Source organism: Polypterus senegalus, chromosome 13 (assembly GCF_016835505.1).
Source record: "Polypterus senegalus isolate Bchr_013 chromosome 13, ASM1683550v1, whole genome shotgun sequence".
NCBI classification, from domain to species: Eukaryota; Metazoa; Chordata; class Cladistia; order Polypteriformes; family Polypteridae; genus Polypterus; species Polypterus senegalus.
The window spans coordinates 126839890-126852352 of record NC_053166.1 but is presented as its reverse complement, the minus strand read 5'-3'; the positions used below and the strand labels follow the sequence as shown (position 1 = coordinate 126852352).

At 44.3% G+C, this 12463-nt stretch overlaps 1 long non-coding RNA gene across 2 annotated transcripts in view; it reads right to left on the bottom strand.

Annotated features, from left to right (window-relative positions):
• Positions 1-363: 363 nt before the first annotated feature.
• LOC120543196 overlaps positions 364-12463 on the bottom strand; it is a 106754-nt gene continuing 94654 nt past the window's right edge. For both annotated transcript variants that reach the window (XR_005636307.1, XR_005636306.1), the window contains one exon: positions 364-1369. This is a non-coding gene — a long non-coding RNA (uncharacterized LOC120543196). The remainder of the gene's footprint in view (positions 1370-12463) is intronic.

The window sequence follows — 12463 nt, the reverse complement described above, 5'->3', positions numbered from 1 at the left end:
AGGTCATTTTGTAGGGCTCTGGCAGTGCTCATCCTGTTCCTCCTTGCACAAAGGAGCAGATACCAGTCCTGCTGATGGGACCTTCTACAGCCTTGTCCAGCTCTCCTAGAGTAACTGCCTCCATCCTGGAATCTCCTCCATGCCCTTGAGACTGTGCTGGGAAACACTACAAATCTTCTGGCAATGGCACATATTGATGTGCCATCCTGGAGAAGTTGGACTACCTGTGCAACCTCTGTAGGGTCCAGGTATTGCCTCATGCTACCAGTAGTGACACTGACTGTAGCCAAATGCAAAACTAGTGAAAAAACAGTCAGAAAAGATGAGAAGGGGAAAATGTCAATGGCCTCCACCTATTACTGTATATATATAGTGGCCGGGTGCAAAAATGACAGGTCGCAACAACAGAAAAAATTTGAGACACCAACCAGGCCATCCTGTTTATTAGTCTGTGAAGGCAAAGGGGCGCCAGAGACACCAAGACTGTCACAGGTTCAAATAAATGGGTGTTTTACTACAAAATACCTTGTATACACAAACACAAGTTGTCTCTCCTTCAATCACCTCTCCTCTCTCCACCCCATTGCCCTCCTCCAGTTGAATGTTGTTCATCCTCCTCCCAGCTCTGACTTGCTTGGACAAGGGAGTGCAGTCCCTTTTATTGAGGACATGGGAGTAATTCCAGTGCCAGTGCTGTGGCCAATTGGAAGCACTTCTAGGTCACACGGAAGTCCCACATAACAGGGAGTACATCTCCCTGCTGCACCCTCGTGACATATATGGACCCCAGCAGGGCTGTGCTGTCGGACTACAACTCCCAGCATTCTTTACTGGTTCCCAAATAGGTGCCAAAATCGAGGACGGCCGCCATCTAGCAACTGGGGGGAATATGAGAGACAGTTCTTCCCTGTTCTTCATTTTTCTTCTTGGCCAGGGAAAGTCCTAGAAATATGTCCGGTCGGGAGTTTGCCTGGGGATTCTAACCTAGGTAAGGAATCTTCTCTTCTGCTTGGAATGTCCATCCATCCACCCAAGAAGTCCCTTTCAGGTCTGGCATCTTTCTCTTCCTTGGCCGGGACACCTGTCTGTCCTCTAGGAGCCTCCCGTCTGGATAAGGAACCATCATCCCTCTTCTGGTCAGGATGCTCGTCCATCCCCTGTGGCACTTACAAGTCCTTGTAACTTAAAGAAATGCTTTTTAGGGCCTCTCAAATAGCTCTCATGACAGAAGTTGGAGTCCTTCAAGGGAGCTCCGTCCGAAGGTCAGCTCAATTTGCAAAAGATGTCACCTTCTGTGCAGCCGGGCTTCTTATATTGTGTGTACTGGAAGGGGCGGGGCTAAGTGCTGTCATCGGGCAGTTTCTCGGAGCTGCAGAGATGAAAGGATAAGAAGTGGTTAGCGACATCACCCCCTCTCGCATTGGCGGGTTATTACACACTTTGAGTGAGCCAGCAAGGAAATCCTCATGCATGTATGTGTGACAGTATATATAAGGGCAACTGACTCTGCCCCTTCCAGGCTAAGTCCTATAAAGCTAGGGACCCCTAGAAGGATGACAGCTCACTTTGAGTTGAACCAGACCAAAGGATGGAACTCCCAGCAGAGACAGCACTGCTTGACTGAGCAACAGTATTAAATAAAAGAGAAGGGTACAACCTGTGTTTAAGTTTTGCAGTGACACAGTGAATTTATTTTTGTTACTTTTTGCTGAGGATTAAACAGAATGACCCAGCTGGTGTCCAAACATTTACCTATCAACCACAATACACAGTATATACTGTAAATATTCTGTATGTATTATGATGGAAGGTACATATGTACTGGCATATCCACATCATCTAATCTTTTTAGTTACTTTTCCACCCTGTTTCAACTAGGTTACATCGATGAGTCAATAAAACACTTAAGAAAAAATTAATAAACTTGAATTGCAGATATGCATTTTATAAAATCTTTGTAAGCAGATTAAGTTACAGGAAAAATGTTATTGTCTTGGTGTTTCTTAAAGAACGTTTGTCCCGCCTTATAAAACTTCAAGGTCTGAAATGGTATAACTTAATTTTGTCATACACTGATACCATCTTAGAAAACTTTTACTGGCCTGTTTTCCTCCTATCCACGTGTTAAATGACCAGTATCATCAGCATCAATCATTAGAAACACCCTCTCAGGCAAACAAAGGATGAACAAGCTAGAAGGGCAGGTAGGGGGTATTTGCTACTGAGTAAGATGTTTATTTAAGGATATGCTTCAATACTTGTCAACATCACAAAATTCTGTATTATGCTGAAATCAACAGTTTTTGAAATGAATAACCATAGCGTGACAGAGTATCACTTGGGCAGAAGGGGTCTTGTGCATCCATAGGCAGAGAAGGCTATGTTCAAGAGCTCTGCAGCATCTCCTATCTGGCTCTGAGGCACATTGACTGCAATGTCATTTGTTTTTCCTTCAGGTTAGTTCATTATCAGGCCAATGAGAGCTTCACATTTGTAAATGAACTACAAGCAAAGCTGTATAGATATGATGTGACTGTGCGAGTTCTATTGGTTTGTTAGCAGTGGTGTAGGCACATGTCATACGAGCATGTTATGAGTGTTACACCAGAAAGACTTTTGGCACATTAGATTGTTCTTTTTAGATTTCTAAGATGATGGATTTATGCCCTTTTCTATGTTCACATACAAAAAATTGCACAGTTTTGAATAATGTTTCAAAAATTACATGAACATGACAATGTCCTGCCAATCTTTTGGAGGGCCACTATGACATTGCTTTGTTGTTGTCTTTGTTGGCAGTCCTATAGTCTTACCTTACCTACAGAAGTTAGGGTTTGACTGAGTCCCTGTGCATTAACAATAATAAAAAAGGCAATAAAGTGTATTCCATGTGTAATAAGGACAAATGGAGTCACAAAAAGGTTTGGGGATGGACACCCTGTATACTTGGAAAAACATGGCAAAAAATAACCACGTCTTTACAGACTGGTGTCCAAAACAGAACTGCCTAACAGGTGGAAAAGCTGTTCTATAAATATAGCTGAACTGAGGAAGAGGTGGAGTCAGGGAGGCCGAAATGGGAAATGGCATGGCAGGAAGAGTGGTTCTGGGCACCGGATGTGATGTCATCAAATAATGCCAGAAGTGACATCAACAGGGGCTGGACTGGCGGTGATGTCTTTGGGAGGTAGGTTCTTTGGCTGGTCTGCAGAATGACAAAAGGAGAAAGGATCAGGTGGCAGCACCAACCCCTGGTCCGACTGAGAAATAGCACTATGTGAGCCTGTAAACCGTCTTCTATGCGTCACATGCTAAATCCCCCAGCCTCAATGGCTGACTGTCAAATGTTCATTTTATTGTAAGTTTTTCACAACTTTTTGGCAGGCTAGCAATCTTTTGATATGCATGATGGTGTAATGAAGTAGTATGTGACATCCTTTGATACGCTCATATTACTCACCTAACTAAATTTATCGAATGTCATTGCCCACTCTTGGTAATACCAAGATGATCAGCTCTTCCCAACCCTTTTGTCTTTTTCCATTTATTTTGCAATATTTTTGAAGCACTTCTTCCACCTGTGAAAAGATATTTTTGCATTATTTTTCTGAGTATGTTAAGCATGTTGTGCTTTTTGCAATCTGTTGTATTTTCTCTATTTAAAAATCGATTTATCTTTAAAGCACTGAGGAAGCAGATTTCCTCCCCATTTCATTTTCTTCTCCATTTACCTTTATTCACTTATTAATTCATCTATTGATTTATTTTTACTAGCTTTAAATGTTATTCTGCTGCCCATGCTCTCTTTCTCAGGGGTGGAGGTTGATTTGTTTTCAATCATATTTTTGTAAAATTAATCTATTTGTGTAGAATGTTGTGTGCTTTCAATCAAATCTACACCTCTCCCTGGCTTCTTTCTTTTGTACTTTTGATTTGTTCCCAGTTATTTTTGGTGTTATTCTTTTATATTGAGTTTTGAGCCAGCAGGGCCAGAGCATAACACACTATTATGACTCTCAGGTGCTGTGGTCATCAGGGCTGCAGTCACTGGATTTTTATTAATGTTGTTTTATTTTATTATGTTACACCATACCCAGGTTTTGACCTATGGTTCAAATATTTATATCTTTAGTTTGTTCAGTTTGAATGATATTACACTCATTTTGGGGCATTTTGGAGTTATAAAATTGAATTCTGATGTTGATTTTTTCATTTAACCGTTGTCACAGGTGGCTGGGGGGCGACCCGGCTGGGATGCCCTGGAGGACCGGAGGAGGGCTTATGCCTCCCCCAGACCACGTGGGGGCGACCCAATGCCTATGGAGCCCTGGACCTCAGCACTTCCGCCACACCTGGAAGTGCTGGGGGGAAGAGGATCGGGGACACCCAGAGTGGTTCCGGGTACACAGCTGGCACTTCCACCACACTGGGGAGAGCCATCTGAAGAGTGTCGGGAGGCTCCTTGAGCACATCTGGGTGATTATAAAAGGGGCCGCCTCCCACCGTTCGAGGGCTGGTGTCAGGAGGTCGAGAAGACAAGATCTTGGTGGAGAGGCAAGGAGGCGGCCTGAAGAGAGAGGCATTGTATTGTTGGCCTGGACTTTTGGGGAATTTGGGGTTGTGTGGCACAATTGTAAATAGTACATATGTAGATTAAACATGTGTTGGGTGAACTGTCGGTGTACGCCTGTCTGTGACCAGGCTGCTTTCCACACCATTTACTTTATTAATGGTCTAATTATCTAGTTTCTTTTGGTGGCCGTCTTATATTTTAATGATCACCATCATTTTAGACACCCTGTGTTGTCAGAGGCATGACCTCAGAGGTTGTGACCTATGGGTAATCGATGTGATGGGCTAAAAGGCCAGTTGAAAGTTAACTTCCTCATCTAACATGCAGATTCAAGACCCCTTTCTGTGTAAAACTATCAGTTGGATATTTTTTTTCAACTTTGATTTTTGCTGCATGTTTTGGCTTAACAATTGTATTTTTTTGATCTCCCAGTTTTGACCTTTTCTGCCCTTCATATATCTCTCGGTGCTCACTAAAAATTCCTTGTCTGTTTGCTTCACTTGACTAAACTTATGCTCACAATGCTTTTTAGTGTTCATTCTTAGTAGTTATATGCATGCGGCTACTGTCACAATGATTTGACCCTTAAGCCCCGCCCCTGTGGACTTTGGACCGGAAGTCCCACCCTATGATTGATGAACCTGAAGCCACGCCCCTATGACGCAATACCGGAAGTCCCTCCCGGCTGATGCAATACCGGAAGTCACGCCTCTGCTGACGTCACATCTCCCCCCACGTGACCTAGCCCCCGCCCTCTGGCACCTGATTGGTTCAGGAAACTGTCAAAGGCCTTTTGATGGATGTCTGCCCCCTGTTTGAACTCATCCCCGGCACCTGATTGGTTCAGGAAACCGTCAAGGGCAGTTTGATGGATGTCTGACCCTCCTTGAACCCGCCCCCACGGCACCTGATTGGTTCAGGAAAATGTCAAGGGGAATTTGATGGATGTCTGACCCCTGTTTGAACTCATCCCACCGGTGCTTAATTAAACAAACTGTCAAGAGCAGCCCCCCCTCCTTGAACGGGCATGCCCTGGGCATGTCCTGACAAATCCGGGCCATTTACAGACCTGTTGGTGTCCCCACTTCTCTCGAAGACACACAAGCGTTTCAAGGGGCTGAGCTGCCTGCCTCTACGGTTTGGGTAAGAACTCCTGTATCTATTATTTAAAATAATCTACGACTTTAAAGATCTAAACCTTAGTTCAGCACTTGTAAACCGTTTTTTATTTTATCTAAGTCAAGCCCCCAGACATTCTCTGCACTGACAAGATGTCCCTTCACTCACTCTACACAGTTGATGCGTAAGAGCTGAGAGCTGAGACAGCCTCTGCGTGCACCCCCGAGATGCGACTGGGTCGAAGCTCCAAGCGGACATGCAGTCAAGTTCGAAAGACACATCCCAGTCCCCCACACGTCCCTGCCAGTTCTGAAAGGCGGTATAAAAAGCGAAGCATTTTGTTCTATCTACGTTTTTAAGATGAACACGCAATTAAAACATCTGATCTTTGCTTCAAACTAAGTCAAGCTGCTTCTTTTCCATCTCACAGACAGATTCTGCAGTAAAAAGCAGCCTTAGCGGTGATTCAAGCATCCCACCTCACAGAAATCAAGCAGCCCCTGCTCTCAAAAAAATGACAGGCTCTGTGTAGACAGAGAGAGTCGGACAGCCCCCCTGCCCGGCCCTGTCATGCAAACTGTATGAGGCCGGAGCTCTGCTGACAGAAACACCCCCAAACCTTGCTGTGTTCTGCGAGCGCATGCTTGCCATCCCCCCACCCTAACCCGGAACGGGAGCGCGCATCAAGCTCGCACGTTCAAGAGCTGCTCAGTCCGGGAGAACAAGTTACGTGTGTAAGTTTTAAAGTTAAAGGATTTAAAAATCACTCGCACAGTTAAATAATAGGCCACAGGGACCTTTTAAAGAACGTTTGAGACGCTAGCCTCGGTTGTATATTTTGTATATCTTTAAAAAAAGCCCTGTTCCATCCATTACCTGCCATTTTACATAATCGCATACGGACAATCCTTCCTTTCCACAACCGTCAGTAAACTCCCCGCAGCCCTCTACTTCGCATACGGACAATCCTTCCTCTCCAGATCCGCAACCGTCCACTTCTATAACGGAGCGTCCAAAATTTAACAATATCGAGATTAGACACCGTTTCAATTTTTCTGAGGCCTACACACTCGATTCATTCGCCGAGGTATTTAATCATATACACGAGACCGTTCAACAAATATTAGACAGTTTTACGAGCACTTTGGATCCTAGGGATCTAGTGCAGTTAGAATTACAGGCTGAATCACTCAATCCCAGTGTTTTTTCCCTAACCCCCGTGGGTATGCTTTCTGTGGAGGATTTTTTTAATCAAATTGAATTACTTCTCCAGAGTCACGCTACTATTTTAGCCGATTCCAGTCTGACGCTAATCATTCAGGTAGTGAGGGTTCCATCCGGTGGTGGGGGTCCTAGGCGTAAAGCCCATACCCTTTTCAGCGATGTAATCGTTCAAAAGAAACGGAAACACCTATGGATCTCCTTCAACCCGGATGATCAGTGTTGTTTTGCCAGATGTTTGCTGGCTGTATTAAATGCTAGATTCAGAATCAATCAGAAATTGTGTGACCAAGAGGCTCGTCGATTGCACGTCAGGGTCGGATTATCAACGGATCAGAAAATAACGTTTTCAGATATTGAAAAGTTTGAGAGTTTAATGGGAATTAAAATTATCGTCTGGTACCGGGAACCGAGCACTAGCACACTATTAAAATTTGAAGCGGCATCACGAGCATTATTACGGCATTTTGAATCTAAAAGGCTTTATGGGTTTTTCCTACATCTGCGATTTTTGCTACACGGGGTATTCTAACCCTTCACGACATTGTTGTGAGCAACACTGTGACGTCTGTTTATCTACAGACTGTCACTGGGTTGACGGAGAGGCCTTCCGATGTTCCGACTGCCAGCGTTTCTGTCGATCAAGTCTTTGCCCAAATGGAATGAAAAGACGCGCAGGTCTGAAAGTATCTGCGACGTCCATAAAGTCTGCCCCCTCTGCAAACTGAGATACACCTCGAAAGACAATTCAAAACCTCACAAGTGTCGAACCAAACACTGTCGCGTTTGTAGAATGGTCCTGAAAAAATCGGATGAAAATCATCAGTGTTTTATTCAAAGTTTACGGCTAAGACCGCTCCAGGAAAAGTACGTGTTCTATGATTTTGAGTGCCGTCAAGATGACGGCATCCACGTCCCCAATTACATCCACTGCATGCATTGGAACGGTCAATCGTGGAGTTGGGCCGGGGAGGACTGTGTCGCAGAGTTCTTCCACAGATATCGATGTCCGAAATACCAAGAGTACACGTTCATAGCTCGTAATTCTAAGGGGTATGACGGCTATTTCCTACTGAAATATCTCGTTGAGAGGGGGCAAACTCCGACAGTTACAGCTCAGGGTTGTAAACTACTTTGTTTTATAGAAGAAGATTATGAATTGAGATTTATCGACTCGTTGAGCTTCTTACCCATGAAATTGAGCGGGATGCCCAAGGCCCTGGGATTCCAGGCTCAAAAAGGATACTTTCCCCATTTCTTTAACACCGCTGAAAATCAAAATTACATCGGACCGTACCCCGAGCCTAAATATTCAATACATGATGAGTCGGGAAAGAGAGGAATTTCTGTCTTGGTACGAATCGATTAAAAGCGGTACCTTCAACTTTAGACGAGAAATGGCTTTCTACTGTAGAAACGACGTGGTTATTTTGAGAACGGCGTGCATGAAATTTAGAGAGGAAGTGCTCAGGATCGGTAATATCGATCCTTTTCAGTGTATGACCCTAGCTTCTCTCTGCCTGTCCATGTACAGACAAAATTGCATGCCTGATAACATGATTGGAATCATTCCGAGCGATCATTACAAAAGTACTCACAAAGCTTATTCTAATGCTTCTATTCAATGGCTGATGTTTCTTTCCGAGAAGGAAAATATAAACATTCGACACGCCCTGAATCACGGTGAAGTAAAGATGGGTCCTTTTATCTAGACGGTTACGCTGAAGTTCAGGGCGTCCCGACGGCCTTTGAGTTTGCCGGATGTTTTTATCACGGCTGCCCCAATTGCTACGACGCGCAAGCTAAACATCCTCTCACAGGGACGCATTTTGCCGAATTGTTTAAGTCGTTTGACGACAAGGTGAAGGAATTGCGTGAAAAATTTAATCTGACGGTTAGAGTTCTCTGGGAACATCAATGGGAGAGCATGAAAAAAGAGGATTCGGAGCTTCAGGATTTCTTAAGACGCTTTGAGTGTCCTGAACCTATCAACCCCCGTGATGCCCTGTATGGAGGGCGCACCAACGCTATCAAATTATATCATAAGGTTCAAGGCGCCGAGCAAATGCATTATTACGATTTTACAAGTCTATACCCTTACGTCAACAAAACAAAAACCTACCCGATCGGCCACCCGACCTTTGTTTTTGAGGACTTTGGGGATCTTAAAGATTACTTCGGGCTTATTAAAATCACCGTGCTAGCCCTCGTAATCTGTATTTTCCGGTCCTCCCTTTAAGAATTTGCGGTAAATTGATGTTCACTCTGTGTCGTACGTGTGCAGAAACCCAAACAACTACCAGCCTTTGCTGTCACAATGATCGGGAAAGGTCTTTAACAGGAACCTGGTGCAGCGTCGAAATACTAAAAGCCTTAGATAAAGGGTATAGAGTTTTAAAAATACACGAGATATGGCACTACGAACAGAGCACATCCGATTTATTTGCCGATTACATCAAAATTCATCTGAAAGGCAAACAGGAAGCCTCCGGTTGGCCCTCGTGGGCCCAGGATGGGGCCTCCCGCTGGCGCTATGTTGAAGACTATTTCATAAAAGAAGGCGTCTTATTGGAGAGTAATAACATCGCCTCCAACCCCGCTAAGAGACAAATTTCCAAGTTATTTCTGAATTCTCTTTGGGGAAAATTCGGTCAGAAACCTAATCAACCGACCACAACATTTGTTAAACACAGCCAAGAGTTCTTCGATTACCTGTTCTCAGACATGTACAGGGTGTCCTATTTTGGTTTCGTCAGTGACGAAATCGCTCAAGTGCAGTGGAGGTATGCGGATGACAGATACGTTGTACCCGGCCCAGTCAATGTGGTGATTGCTGCTTTTACCACGGCCTATGCCCTTCTAGAATTGTATGGTTTGCTGGAACGTTTAGGGTCGAGGATTTTGTATCATGATACAGATTCCATTATTTTCACAGCTTCGCCCGGGCAGTACACTCCGCCGCTCGGGGACTATTTAGGGGAACTCACCAGCGAACTAGATCCTGACGATTTCATAGAAGAGTTTGTTTCTGGGGGTCCGAAAACGTACGCGTACAGAACGTTCAAAGGCAAGGTCTGCATGAAGGTAAAGGGCATTACTCTCAATCACGAACGGCTCAAGCGGTAAACCTATACTCGCTATTGGATTTAGTGCATAGTTTTGTGGAACTCGATCTCGAAAGAAATAACGGTTCATGGCGCTCAGATTTATAGGAACAAAAAGAACCTGACGTTACAAACTTGTCCACTCAGAAAAAGATTCAGAGTGGTGTACAACAAAAGGGTTCTGTTGCCCGATTTCACCACTCTCCCCTATGGATACTAAAGAGGGTTTTGACGTTAGATTTCAACATCCGTTCTCAAAAATAGTCTCGGGACCCTCTTGTTCGGGCAAATCGCATTATGTGAAAAAGCTCTTGGAGCACGGGACCATGTGCTTTCTTGCCGCCCTGACAATATAGTCTGGTTTTACAGCTGTTGGCAGCCTCTGTACGACGAGCTACTAGCTCGATTTCCCAAAACCAAATTTTTGGAGGGGCTACCCGCCTCCTTAAGCGATGACGAACTACTGCCCCCTGACCGCGTTAACCTGGTGATCGTCGACGATTTAATGGAACAGGCGAGTCATAGCGGTGAGATAGAGAGGGCCTTCACAAAATATACTCACCACAGGAATCTGTCCATCATTTACTTGGTCCAAAATTTATTTTTTCAAGGCAAGAAAAGTAGAACGATAAATCTGAATGCCAATTACATTACCCTCTTTAAAAACCCTAGAGATAAACTGCAAATTACCAATTTAGCGCGTCAAATGTACCCTGGGAGGGTTAAATTTTTCTTGGAGGCCTTTGAGGACGCTACAAGACAACCTTACGGTTATCTGTTGGTGGATCTAAAAGCCCCTACGCCTGACGAATTTCGTTTACGTACCGGATTGTTTCCTCCCGACTGGCCCGCGGTGTACGTCGTGAAAAGATAAAGACGGGCAATTTTCCGAGTATTTGAGAAAGAGCCGACATGTCGTGCAGAATAAAAAGAAATCTCCCTCTGCTCAAGACCCTACACAGGGTCTCCTGTCGTCGAAGAAAAGCGTTGCTGAGCGAGGCTCCGGACGATTTAATTTACGCTCTGTCAGAAATAGCTCTCAATACTTTAAAAGGCCGCGTCCCCCTGACGTCCAGACAGTTCAAGTTGTTGAAGAAGCATCGTTGCTCCGTTAAAAAACTTGGCGATAAAAAACTCACCGTTAAAAAGAAAAAAGCCCTTTTAAATCAGAAAGGGGGGTTTCTCGGTGCCCTATTAAGCGCCGCCATTCCTTTCATTACTAGTTTAATAGGGTTGAGAGTATAAATATGGAATACACGCGCAAGATGTACCTGGTCCCTCAACAACAAATGGCTCAATGGCGTCAGAAAGCCCCAAATTCCACCGGTCTTTTAAGCGCTACAGAAAGTGAACTGGATAAGCAAATGAAACTCATACTTGAACGCGGTGACTTGAGCGCCGACGCAAAAGTAAAACTTTATACGACCGTCTTGCAAAGATACCTGACCTTTGTGAAAAAAGCGGATAAACAATCCGGTTCTCTGACGTTATTGCTGCCTGACGAGAGCCAGGAGGAACCGTCGGGAGCTCTCAAACAGGCTCCTAGTACCCCAGAAGAAAGGGTGTACGACGAGATTTTGAAAAGTGCTCCGGATAAATCAAAGAAATATACCGAAATTATTTTACAGAAAATGTCGCATCACCCTAATACAACCTACTGGAATGGCTTGGGAGAGTTTGTGTTTCGCGGAGAACCTTTACCCGGTACGAATATGGTCGATCTAATGCGAAATTTAACCGCCCGTCACAACATACCGTCCTATCGGAGACCCAGGGGGTGGAAAGAATTTATGAAGGCCCTGGCCGGTTTGAACATTCCGACCTCTGCCGTACCAAACATCGACACGAGAGAACTTCTAGAGAGTTTCAAAACTACTCCCCCGGACGGGAGTTCTGCCTTTGCTGCCTCTGCTGCCTCGGTCCCTGCTTCCGCTACACCTGGGGCAAGAAAACCAAATCTCGCAAAAGAATGAATGGATTCCTTATTGAAATGTAATTATATTTTTGTTTAATAAAATATTACATTTGATTATACAGACTGTCTATTCTTTATTAAGATAATGACAGGGCATAGAACTTTGCATGCAGGGAAGATCCTGAAAACCTCGGGAATTGTTCTTAGACAATGTGTTGATAAATTTTTGAACCATATCATCGTTCTTGGTGACTTCATTAAAATACAGGTTCATAACCTCTTGATAAGAACGTCCTTTTCCTCTGTGATGCAGGAAAAAAATACAGTGTTGCCGCAGACGCTGGAAAACCAGCTTTGAAGCTGTCGGGTATGGTGAATAATTTCTTTACAGTTTCTGTTTAAAAAGCGGTATATTTCCTCAGGAAAATAGATAAAGTCTGGCGGGCATCCGTAAGAGTCAAAAAATTCACCAATTCCGTCTTCTCTGAGATGTATCGCCAACCAGTGCTCTCCGGGTTGGTTTTGACGGTG